Here is a 12,552-nt window from a genome sequence, read left to right on the forward strand (position 1 = left end):
GGGAAGGAAGGGACAGAGAACATTTATCAACCAGACAGAAAAAACAGTAAGTTAGCATACGATGTTGCATAAGTTGAGACATCTCACGTCATCCCAGTTAACTAAGGTTCATCTAATCTTTTGTAGTTGGTGAGTTGGAAAGAAATGGATCCTTAAAATTTGTCCTTCCCTTACAAAGATGTTGTTCTTCTCGGTTTATATTTTCTCCTATGGGACTTTCTCTGTTCCAAATATTTTAAAAATCAATGTATTTGATTTTAGAATAAGAAAATTATATTAAAATGCCAACAGTCAACCTCGTATGTGCTAATGTTCAGAAGCCGTAAGACACATGACAGTAAGTTTAGAGAGAGTTACCTAAGTCCATTTAACAGATTTTGAACTACAGTCTCTTTTATGTTTTTTCAGCTCAGCAATGCTAGATGGCTCAATACATAATTTTAAAGTTTGTAACAATGACAAAAAGAGGATAATTGCCTAAAATGAAATACGGGATGCTACAGAACAGACTCCTAGGAAGCCATTAACAGAATCTGGAGCTCCCAAGCAAACATCCACTGGTATGCACAAAAATTTCTCTCACAAGCCATCCCATGTCAATAGTAATTTTCTAAACTGACCAGTTTTAATTTGGTAGGCAAATGTCCTTTAAATCTCCCTGACACTGCATGCAAGCCTGTGCTCCAGCCTTCTTCGTGCCCACCCACACTGTTCACCGCAGCCCACTTCTTTTACCTACTAAGTCATTTTGTGTTCTATTTTCTCTGCTCCAAATGCAGCCTTTTGTAGAGTGGGAAGAATCTGGGCTGGCTTATGAAGGCTCACAATTCTGATGCATGCCGTGTAATGTCATAAAAATATGCTTCCATATCCAGCAAAGGAAGAAAATTACAGGCTGAATATTTAGCAACATGGGTGATTTGAGTAGAAGGATTTAAATTACTATGAATCCCTCAAAAACATTCTCAAAACCTCAATAAAACCAACAATCCAATGTGTTTTAGATTTGTTCTCTCCACAAAAAGGAAAGAAAATATGATGACATTACTTAAAAATGTACCTTGACATAAATAACTGAGGGAAACGAGATACAGATGCAATTAAGTCACTTAACCTTCTGTGGTTGGTGGGTTTGAAAAGTGGATCCTTGATACAACGGTTTTTCACCTTCTCTTTCCCCTCCCCTCTCTCTCTCTCTTCCTGTCTCTCAACTTAGAAAACTACAGTTTTTCAAGACTACCTTAGTCTCTTATGCATTGGAAAAATATCTTTTTGATTTCTTTTCCCCCAGACATGGGAACAGATCTGTGTAACAAATCTATACTTGAATTATATTTAATACTCTTTTCAGCGCCAATTCAATGAAAACACATACACGAAAACAAGAAAACCGAGATCTGAATATATAATAAAGAAGAACGCCAGATATATTGCAGAAATTCACTGTGTTCTGTCTTTACCCCAAAGCAAGACAGAGAACATTCAAGTGACTTCTGAAATCAATGTCACGGATGGCAAAATCACCCACAAATTAAATGCAGGCTTCCCTGTAGTTATTCTTGGTTCAATAAGTGTTTCTGCTCAGTTCAATGGTGCCCTCTAACACAAACCACCTAGAACCTTCGAATGTGACTTGATTTGATGAGAGGGTCTTTGTGTGCCTCTGTGTTCGTGCATACTCATATATGTGTGGGTGCACTTACGTGGGGTGCTAATTTGCTTGAGGGTGTGACTATGTGGAGGACAGAGGAGGGTAGGTATCATTCCTCAGGAGTTCTCTATCTCCTTTTAGACAGCATCTCCATTGTCTCAGAGCCGGTGGCTGAACAGAGAGCACCAAGGCCTAGGTATCAACCTGTATCTCCCTAGCTCTATGCATGTAACCAGGCCTGGATTTTTGTTTGTTTCTTTTTGTTTTTGTTTGTTTTGTTGTTGTTGTTTGGTTGTTGTTTATTTACTTATTTATTTTTGTTTGTTTGTCTAGTAAACATGGGTTTGTGGGAATCAAACTAAGATCCAGGCACTTTAACAACTGAGTTATCCCTCTAGCCCTGACAAGGCCTTTATAGACCTCTTTAAATATGTTCATTTGGACTCAAGCTCCTGCACTGATCCTGTAGATTTGAGTCCAGATGCCATATCCACATTAGGTGGCTCAGGATTGCCTATAATTTTAGCTCCAGTGGAATCCAAAACCTCTGGTTTCCACAGGAACCCACACCCCTTACCATACCCCCACCACTCCCTACCCCTTCACACACACAACACCCTCCACACACACAATTACAATAGGAAAAAACAAATCATTAAAAGTAATATAAGTTCATTAAAGTGACACCTACTTGAATATAATTATTCAATATTCTTGTAAAAGTTATTTTGTAAAATGGGGAAAAGTAGATGGAATAGATAAAGAAAAGTAAAAAAAGGGAAAAAGAAGAAACACAGAGATAGCTATAGATAAAGCCCAGGCGAGGAGCCTGGGATAGGTCCTTCCCTTAGAGCCCAGGAATGAAGTCTTACTCTTGAAGTATCCCATTTGTTGCTGGCACGCCCAGGCTGTTGACCATTTGTTAGCAACGCTAGCGAACTAATACAGTGTTTCCACTTTTACCTTTGTACATAGTAAACTCTGGAGGACCCAGCCAAGGTACATGGTAAACACTGGAGGGCCGAGGCAAGCGAACACTGGAGGGCCGAGGCAAGCGTGGAAGGAAGACACATGAGGATGCAGTTGCTGACTCTGTGTTTTTCCTTTTTTGTAGGTTAATCCCCAACTCCGGTTAGGGGTCTCTGTCTCTCTCCTAGTTTCTAAACTCTACAACCGAAATAAATGAAACCCGCAACTGACACTTAAAATCCAGGAGAGCACCTCAGTGATTGAATGCTCAGAAGACAAAAACCAAGAGAAAAACATACAAAGGTGAGATGCGAACTCTCTGGGGGGTTGGGGGAGAGGTGTCCTTTCTTAATATCCCTTACTAACAAGCTACTCTGATCTCTCATGAATATACCATGAATATTCTGATAAAGCTAAATCACATCCGCCATCTGTGCCCAAACAACGATTTTCTTTTTACAAGTACAGGGGCGAAGAGAAATCAGTGTGAGAAGTGTGATAAATCAGAATACTGGCATGAAAGGGCCATGCGAATGAAAACGCTGAGGCATGAGAAACACGAACACCAAGAGACATCTGGTTAAAAAAAAACCACGCGCAATGTCAAGTGGAAGGAGTTTGAGAAGCTGTTGTAAAGAAGGACACTCATCTTGATAGACCTAAATTTAGGCTCGCCAGCTGTGTTTTGATTTACAAATCCTTCCAATCTGCCTGCTTATAATAATAATAATAAAAATAAATGAGACAGGCCCGAGAAGAGCGTCGAAGACGTGATTGGAGGAAACGCTACCGAGGCCGTTCTCTATAACGGAGCACACAACATCCTAATCTTGTTTGACATAATTTTTATTTCTCGGTAGTTTATACATCCTCGTATGCATATACCACAACTCACTTACCCATTCCTCAGTTCAGTTTATCTTTCAATTTCTTAACAGTGCTGCCTTGGATATGGCTGTGCTTCCTTGAGCTTTGTATACCCTACAGTAACATTCTGAACAAAGACATTTTTGCATAATTTTACTTGACACAATTTTCCCTCCTGGGGCGGGGGGCACGCTATATAATTACAGCTTGCTTTGTCTCCATCCCAGCTCCTGCGGAGAATTAATTACCAGTGCAATGATAATGGAAGGCAGTGGGATCCTGACTTTTCTGAAGTTTAATTTCTCCTTTGCCGTCTTTGACAAATGTCCTATGGGACCTGGAAATCACACAATAGGACGGCCATGAACATACCTACTCATTTTAACAAGGTTAAAACGAGTTGTGGGGGTGGGGCCCGTGGGTGGATGTCAAGGACCGCTGTGAGCCCTGATTGGTTGAATTCAGTCATCAGACGTCAACAGCAAAGTCTTTCTATCTGTTGAGCCATCTCACTAGTCCACTGCTCTATCGGGAGATTTCCTGTACTCACAGGGCTATACCGTTCTCTGTAAAGCAGGATGCTAGAAGAGACTCATCTTTTGCCTCCTGCATTTGGCTGTCACATGCCAGCTTTCTCCCTCCATCCCCATCACCAACTGAAGTAGCAAGATGTCCTCACTAGATGAGGCTCTCATCTTGGAATAGCCAGCTTCTACAGCAATGATTTTTTTCTTTATAAACTGGCCAGTCTCAAGTGTTACATTATAACGACACCAAAAAGCTTCTGACATAGTACATTAAAAGAAAAAAAAAATCTACGGGAAAAGCTAACCTCAACTCAAGTTTCCATGAGAGTGGTGAACATGGTCAAGTTACTTGACTTTTCTGACCTTCAAGTTTTCACTTGCACACTCTCAGAAAAGTTATAATTTATCTTGAATCATGAAGGGGCAGCAAGAAGATAATACATAATAAATGTGACGTGTACAGTGTCTGACTGAAGGTGTTACGTGCATTATCTGTGCTAACAGACCAAACAGTAAATATTTGGAGATTCTTAGGATCTCTGTTCTCTGTTTAAAATGCTCAACTTGGCTATTACAATGTGAAATTGGTTACAGATAGTACATAAATGACTGTGTGAGCTTGTGCTCTAGTAAAACTTTACTTACAAAATAAGTCCAACCATATCTACCCTTGTTTTTGTTATAAACACTGCGAAGAGCTACCTGATCTGTCGACTGTCTATGTTTAAAATGTAGTGGGAGGCTCTATCAGATTCCAATTTATTTTTTACTTTTTGTAGTGATCAGATTGAACCCATGGCATTATTTACAGTAGGCAAGCGCTCAGCCACTTAGCTCTACCCTCAGCACAAAACTCCTCCTAAAAGTTAAAAATGCTACACTTAAGTAGAATAGCAGTATGGTCGTGATGGAGGAAAAATTATCCATTTGTTTTCTTTGCAGGATTCTCATGAAATTTACACACACAAATTAGGATTTTTTTTTTTTTTAATGATTGGCATCCACGTGTGTGCCTCAGTAACAGATACTACTTTATAGTTTCAAAGCTATTTACACCAGGAATGCTAAGACTGCACATAATAACAAGGCTTCCAAAGCAGCCTTTTAAATGCCAGTCTGGGGGGACTGGATGCATACAGGAAACACCAGCCAACTTTCTGTGTGGATATGGCGATGACTAACTGGGCACGGAGCATGACAGGAAAAATTCTCTAACTAGAACTTCTAAGGAGGCTGGCAACACGAATCCTACAGACATACAACGTGGCACATGAGACTGGGACATGTAGGCAGAACTGTTCCAGGGCCTGCTCGTAAGTCCTAGGTAAGTGGATCTTACAACATAATTAACTAAAACCAGTCCCTTGAACAAAGACGTGGCTAGATAGACATTTCCAGGCAAAAGGCCTAGAAAGCGCATGTTTATAGACCATTTCTGGGAAGACTTAATATATGCTTATCACATACCAGAAAAGTCAACAGACAATTCAGATAGACACACTCAGTATTTAATGACTCTCTCAAAAGAAGGAATTATGCACGAGGTGCAGCATTTAGAAGACATTTACAGATTTTTGGTATCTTTCTCAATAAGAATTGAGAAATATACGTTATATTTATTCCAAACTAAACGTAGACTGCATCCTGTATTTTAATACCACAGAGCCTCCTCTGAGTACATGAAAAGTTTTGCTATATATCCAGTATTGAACTAATTCATATCTCAACCTACACTATCAATATATTGTCTCTTTAAAAAATACTCAAGCTCCAGCAAGATGGAAACATGCTTGTATGATCCTCTGCAGGTCTCCTTAATCTAAAGTAGATGATTACAGAAGAAAAAGCAGCCATCCTAGCTCCATGGTGAACACAGAGCCTCCCAAGCAGGAGCAATAGTTGTGAGTATTATTTTGCTTAATTATTTCAACAACCCATTGCAGGTAAGTATGATTTAACTGCCATCCAGATTTCATGTTGTATCAGAATACTAAACTTTACAGAACTAACCTATGACTATTGTCACTATCAACAAATACATAAAGCACCTACTATCATGGTTCTATTTTATTAATGAATGTTCACCAAAAACCCATTATGTGATTCTGTGTGTGGCACTGGGCGGAAGACACAACAGGGGTGGGGACTGGGGCACTTCCGCTCCCATGGAGTTTGTGTATTAGCTGGGTAGGTGGGAAGGAAGTATTACATTTATTTATAAACAGTAAATAAACTCTAGAAAAACAAGAACTTTTGCCTGTGAGATAAAGGTAAGCTTTGTCGATGATCTTGTTTTGTTTTGTTTTAAACCAGATATGGCTGCATGCAACTTTATTCCTAGCAGCTGGAGAGCTGAGGCAGGAGGACAGCACTTGAGTTTGAGGTCCATTTCAATTACTTTGCCACACTTAGTCTATAAATACCAGAAGATGAAAGAGAGAGAGAGAGAGAGAGAGAGAGAGAGAGAGAGAGAGAGAGAAAGAATCAGTGTCAATGAAGAAAGGAGTAGGTTCTAGTGAACCATGAGCCTTGCTGGGAAAGGGGGTGAAAGTGCAGGAAGGAAGAATGTTGTAAAGCTGTCTTGGAAGGGGCGGGCTCTAAGGAGACACTCAGGCGTCACTGTGTCGTCAACTAGCCCAAGGCAGGAACGAGGTAAATGCTAAAGGTGCAGCCAGGAGGAGATGGAGGGATGGATGATGGGTTTGATGAAAGAATAATCAACAAAAAAGAGTTGAAAATGTACCGAGTTAGACCTTTAGGTATTCACATCTTTGTGTTGTAGGTCTTTGAGAGAGAGAAGAGAACTCCAGAATGAACGGTCCCTGAAATCCAACCTCGAGGTGTTCATCTCATTGCAGGACCCTGCGGAGAGGCTGTGTCTTCTGGATGGTCTGGCTGGGACTAGGTGTGGACATTAGCCAGTTACAAGCAACTAATCCTAAAACCAAATGCAGCTACACTTAACCTCAATTGCGATAGATTCTCTCACAGAAAGTGTTTCCTTTTTAAAAATATTTAATGCTTTATTACAAATTTCATTTTCTTGCTTCAGAAAGACCCAGCAGTGCATTAACTGCCTAAAACTTTTCTACAGGGCCAAGGTCAGACAGAGGTAGCAGGACTCATCCTGTGAGAGGACTATCTCACCTTTTAATTGCCTGGCAATTTGTACAACCTTTTTGACAAAGGAAAAGCAATCAAGACGTCTGACCAGAGACTTGCCTTGGACAGCAGGATGCACCTGAACAGAAGATTCCAGAAACACTGCCCGCTGTCATCAGAGTACGTCTTCTTTTCCCTCTAACAAAAGAACAGCCTGTCCTAGTTATCAGCCATTTCCTTAACATGGACTCACAATGAAGAGGACTTGTGGAGCAGACTCAGAGCCCAGCAGAGAACAACAGTTCAGGCCCAGCAAACAGGGTCTCAAGCAAGAAGTAACTGTTCAGTGTAAGTAAACCATTGAGACCTTGGGATTACTGTACAGTGGCATAGTCCAGGGGAAACAGAAGATGCTCAAGAGTTAAGACAAACATTCATCTATAAATATCTGAGTCTTTGTAAAAAAAAAAATTAGGGTTCTTTGTTTCTTTCTTTCCTTTTGTTTTTCTCTTTTGAAGACTCATCTGCCAAGAATTTGGCATGTTTTGGGTCACAAATAGCAAGGTTTCCATTTTAATTAGAAACAGACTTTATACTGTCCACACTTTTAAATAATGAAGCTGTTTTCAGTCTTAAAACACATGTCCACCATTCTTATCAAGACACAGGCCTGTGATTCTAGCAAGGAAGAGGGAGACGAACAATGAGTTCAAGGTCAGGCTGGGCTATGTGAGAACTTGCCTCAGACAAAGCGAAATCTAAGAAAAATTTAAATTGATAGTAAAGTAAATAATCTTGAATTATGATTAAAAATACAACAAAAACGCACTTCAAAAATATCACAGTACATTGGCCATGGAGCTACATGCCTTTAACCTTAGCACCCAAGGCAAGGACACAGGGGACTAAGAGTCTGAGGCCAGCCTGAGACATATAAAGGACCCTGGCTCAAACAAAATAAAACAAAACAGAATTTGCCAATTAAAGAAGCCGATAAAAAAAAATTTCGTGTTGGGTATGGTTCCACTCATAGTGGAAATTTCTAAGATTAATTTCTAATAAAGATAAAACGTAGTAGACTAGTGGGTGGGTTTGGTGTGATTTATGATAGATCTTATTGGGGACAGGATAATGTCCTTTGCCTCGTTTGCAATCACTGTCTCACTCAATTAGCTGCCTTAAGGAATTATCTCCCTCACAACAATGGGTGAATTTTAATCTATGTAAAAGGTACCTCAGCACAGTTGGTCCTTAAAGAGATGGCATAGCGTGTATTAGTATTTCCCAAAGCAAAAATTTTAAAAAAGGACTGGTAGACATTGCTCAGCACATTTTTGTTTTTTAAGCTAGATATGGAGAGCTGAGGCAGGAGAGTGGAAGGTGATGACCCAATCCAAATGAGTTCCCAGCCCTGACTTTTGCAGCTCACAACTGCCTGTAATACCAGCTCCAAAAGATTGAAAGCCTTCTTCTTGTCACCAAGGGCACCTACAGTCATCACATGCATGCACGCTCATGTGCACACACAATAATAATAATATGAAATTATAAATTGATTAAAATATCCTTTTTAATTTTTAATACTACTGGCTTAACTTTCTGATCTTACAGTGTTCTACTGATTTCAATGTATCTGCTAATAATTTTATTTCCCCTTTTGATCTACACTATGGATAACACCGTGTTGTCCATCAGGGTTGGCAGATACACTACCAGAATTAATCAAATATTCTGTTCAAAACAGGCTATGTATTTCCATGACATGATTTTTTTCCAACAACTAAGAGAGAAACCTTAAGATATATATCTGAGGCGATGAAGCCAATGCTTAACTTTATGTGAGCATTTTCTTTGGAATGCACAGAGTACCAATAAACAGACACATGAAGCGTGTAGATTCCAAACAGCCTTGCATCTGAGTTTCCTCGTAATCACTCTACCTAGTTGAAAAACTGCAACAGGCCGCCAATTCAGAGAGGTGTGTCAGGGATACCGCTAGGTCCCTTAAGGATAACAACATAAAACTATAGAGAAGAAGATATTCTTTTCAGACACTGAAGTAAAAAAAAAAGTTGTGAACAGCTTCCCAAAGTATTTGTGACCATCTTCTACACTGTGCCCAAGCAAGAAGATACAGACAGATATTAGTGTCCACTTAAAGGAGCTGCTATCCCCTTCCCTGTAGAACAGTGGTTCCTGACCCTTTGCGGGGTCAAATGACTCTTTCACAGTGGTCACCCAAGATGATCCTGCCTATCAGATATTTACAGTATGATTCATAACAGTAACAAAATTACAGTTAGGAAGTAGCAATGAAATAACTTTATGTCCGGAGGTCATCACAACATGAAGGACTGTGCTAAAGGTCGCAGCATTAGGAAGGTTGAGGACCACAGCTGGAGAAGTCTCTGTCCTTTTCTGCACTTGGTTTTCCAACCTCAAACTTCGCTTTATAAAGTATGCACCTCTTACCATTTTATCCCTTTCCATCAGAGTTACCTTCCAGCCTTCTAGCCCAGCCCCCTGAGTCAGGTGCTAGTGTCTTACCTTTGCAAAACAGAGAGTTTGTTGATGATTCTCCTGTCATTTGTGCACCTGGGATTTGTCTCCTTCCATGTAATACAAAGAGGCAGCTTTAACCAGGATCCAGGCTCAACCCAGCTAGCTCTCGGTCATGTGGAAATAACATTACCTACCACTGATGAAGAATAATTTGTTTTCCTTCTATTTAGTTTCCTATCTGGACTGGAGGGGGGAAAAGCAATATCATGCAAACTGACTTTACTGGAACTAGATTGTTAGCAAGTTATTGTTAATAATTGGGCCTATAAATCTAAAAATGTCAAGGCCCGTATCATTAGCTAATACAAACAGATACTAAATACCAAACATTCTGTATCTAATTGTCCTAGTCTCCCACCTTCAATGACCTTAGCTTATTGGAAACATGCAAGCAATAAAGGCTTTACAGAGAAGAAAAATTATCTATTTATGAGGCAGAACTCATTGATATTAGGGTGTTCACAAAAGTGTCACCAAAAGCACAGAATGGAAAGAAATTAACTATATATATGGGAAGAAGAGTAACTCTGAGAGGATGTAGTTCTAAGTTGCAGCACAAATTGCAGGAAGAATTGTGTTTTCTTGCTCCAACAATAATTACCCAGAAGTAAAAATCAGAGTCAGCTCACGAATGGTGAGGAAGCAGACATAGACGAGCACCAGCTAATCCTGTACCGAAGCGTCTCAGTCATCCTTTCAACAATGGTTCTAAGACACTGCATTTTAAAGCAACTCTTAAGATGTGCAAGTGATCATCAAGACACAGGGGTAGAGAGCAAAACTAATTCATGCCCCGATCATGAGGAACATGGCCACGTACCCATGTGTAGTATAGTAGCACACCCAATACAAGGGAGGCATGAGGCGAGGGGAGTAAAGGCTCTATCAATCATTCTCAGTGGTAAACACAAGTGGTGGCTTGAATATGCTTGGCCCATAGGGAGTGGCATTGTTGGTAGGTGTGGCCTAGTTGGATGAAGTGTGTCACTGTGGGAATAGGCTTGGAGACCCTCCTCCTAGCTGCTTGGAAGACAGTCTTCTGTTTGCCTTAGAAACAAGATGTAGAACTCTCAGCTCCTTTTCCAGCACCATGTCTGCCTGGACCCTACGATGCTTGATGATAATGCACTGAACCTGTAAGCCAGCCCCAATTAAATGCTGTCCTTTATGAGAGTTGCCTTCCTCACGGTGTCTCTTCACGGCAATGAAAACCTTAACTAAGATAGCACATAAGAAACTACTCAGATTGGGGAAGTCAGAGTATAATGCAGCAGTAATTCTAAAGGCAGGACAAGAAAACTGAACTTGGGACATAGCTCAGTGACTAAGTAAGTGAGAAGGTAGGAGTCCAGATGCCCAGAACCCCCATAAATAAAGGGTGGGCATAGATGTCCAGCTGTAATCTCAACAGAAACAGGGAATCCCCAAGGCAAACTGGCTAGCAAAGGGTAGCCATATCAGTGAGCTCAGGGTTTGACTGAAAGAGCCTATCTCAAGGAATAAGGTGGAAGAACAATGAAGGATGACTCCCAGAGTCAACCTGGTACATCCATATACATACATGTTTTTGCTTACACACATGTTGAGTGAGTGGTTTGTAAATACAAGGTAAATACAGGGCATTGTATCCTGGATTCCTCAAGATCTAAGGCACATCCAGCAGAAAATTAAATGGAAAAGAGGAGAGTTTGGTCTGCACATCCCGATTAGACACAGTGAGAACAGTCACCTCATGCTGCAGATGCTATGTCCTCCCACCCTAAAGCAGACTTCATCCCCTCCTGATCTGTGAGCCAAAAGACATCCTTCTTCCCTTAAAACAACAACAACAACAACAAAACATTGAGAATCAGTGAATGGAGAATAGTATTAGCCCTGGGCCTTATGTTGAATGAACGGGTGTGGGGAACCTCTGCTAATTAAGGTCCCAGTCTATCATAACAGGTATCTCCTCTGAGCTCTGGGCCAAAAGGAGGACTCCGTTACCAGCATGGCTTCCCCATTTTCTGACCTTGTCTGGGGAGCCCAACCCACTCACACCCTCTACCTGGGGAAGGTCAAGGAGTAGTCCTTGGCAAATCTATAAATTCAACCCTCCATCCTCTAAGAACCTGCCCAACAAGTACCTGGGATTCCTGGAATGCCCGTGCATGCAAATGAGGCATTCCCAGTTCTTTAAACTCCAGCCAATTAGCTCATTCATCCTGAAATTTTCTTCCCACTCCCCAAAGTTAAGCTATATATCCCTGGTTCACCCCAATAAAGTTAAGCACAAGCTAAGATAGTCTAAGAGAGCTGCTCCACTGAAGATCATTGGAGAAGGCCTTAGTCTAACACAGACATTCTTGGAGAAGGCCTTCTTTCTCACTACCTCTACCCTCACTCACTCCCAGTTTGCCTGGGTTCCTTCAGACCCTACTCATTCCAGACTTCCTTCATCCTCCCAGCCTGTGACATTAGGACATCCCGAGAAAGAGGAAACTGAGGACACAGAACCACAGCTGGATGTGTTTCCACTGTCTATCCAGTTGACTTAGCATGTTAAAATTCCATTGTAATCCCCTCTTACTGGTTGGAAAGGACAGCTCAAGAGCCACATCCAGCTTTCCTCTGGTAGGATTAGTCACCCAGCATGTACTAAAAATTTCAGTGACAGGACTCAGGACTGGCACTGTATAAGCCTTCTCATTTCAGAAACTGCATCAAGGAAACCAAATTCACACCTCCTGACTCAGTGGAGGACAACTTTCTCTGCAGTGGGCAGAGACTGCCTTTGCCAAGTCGTGCCTTAGGAGACTCCTGCTATTAGCTTCCACCCATAGCTTATCTGAGTGGGTAGCTAGGCCCTACCCTAAGGAGCTCCAGGGACTTGAC

At 41.0% G+C, this 12,552-nt stretch overlaps 1 protein-coding gene and 1 long non-coding RNA gene across 3 annotated transcripts in view; one reads left to right on the forward strand and one right to left on the reverse strand.

Moving 5' to 3' along the window:
* Snx7 (sorting nexin 7) overlaps positions 1-12,552 on the reverse strand; it is an 84,275-nt gene that overhangs the window by 65,177 nt on the left and 6,546 nt on the right.
* On the forward strand, positions 2,667-8,120 carry LOC147996507 (uncharacterized). Its single transcript, XR_015672467.1, has 5 exons — positions 2,667-2,923; positions 3,089-5,338; positions 5,823-5,915; positions 6,797-6,919; positions 7,109-8,120. It is a non-coding gene; the product is annotated as an uncharacterized LOC147996507 (long non-coding RNA).

The sequence above is a fragment of the Rattus norvegicus genome, chromosome 2, assembly GCF_021556685.1.
Source record: "Rattus norvegicus strain SHRSP/BbbUtx chromosome 2, alternate assembly SHRSP_T2T, whole genome shotgun sequence".
NCBI classification, from domain to species: domain Eukaryota; kingdom Metazoa; phylum Chordata; class Mammalia; order Rodentia; family Muridae; genus Rattus; species Rattus norvegicus.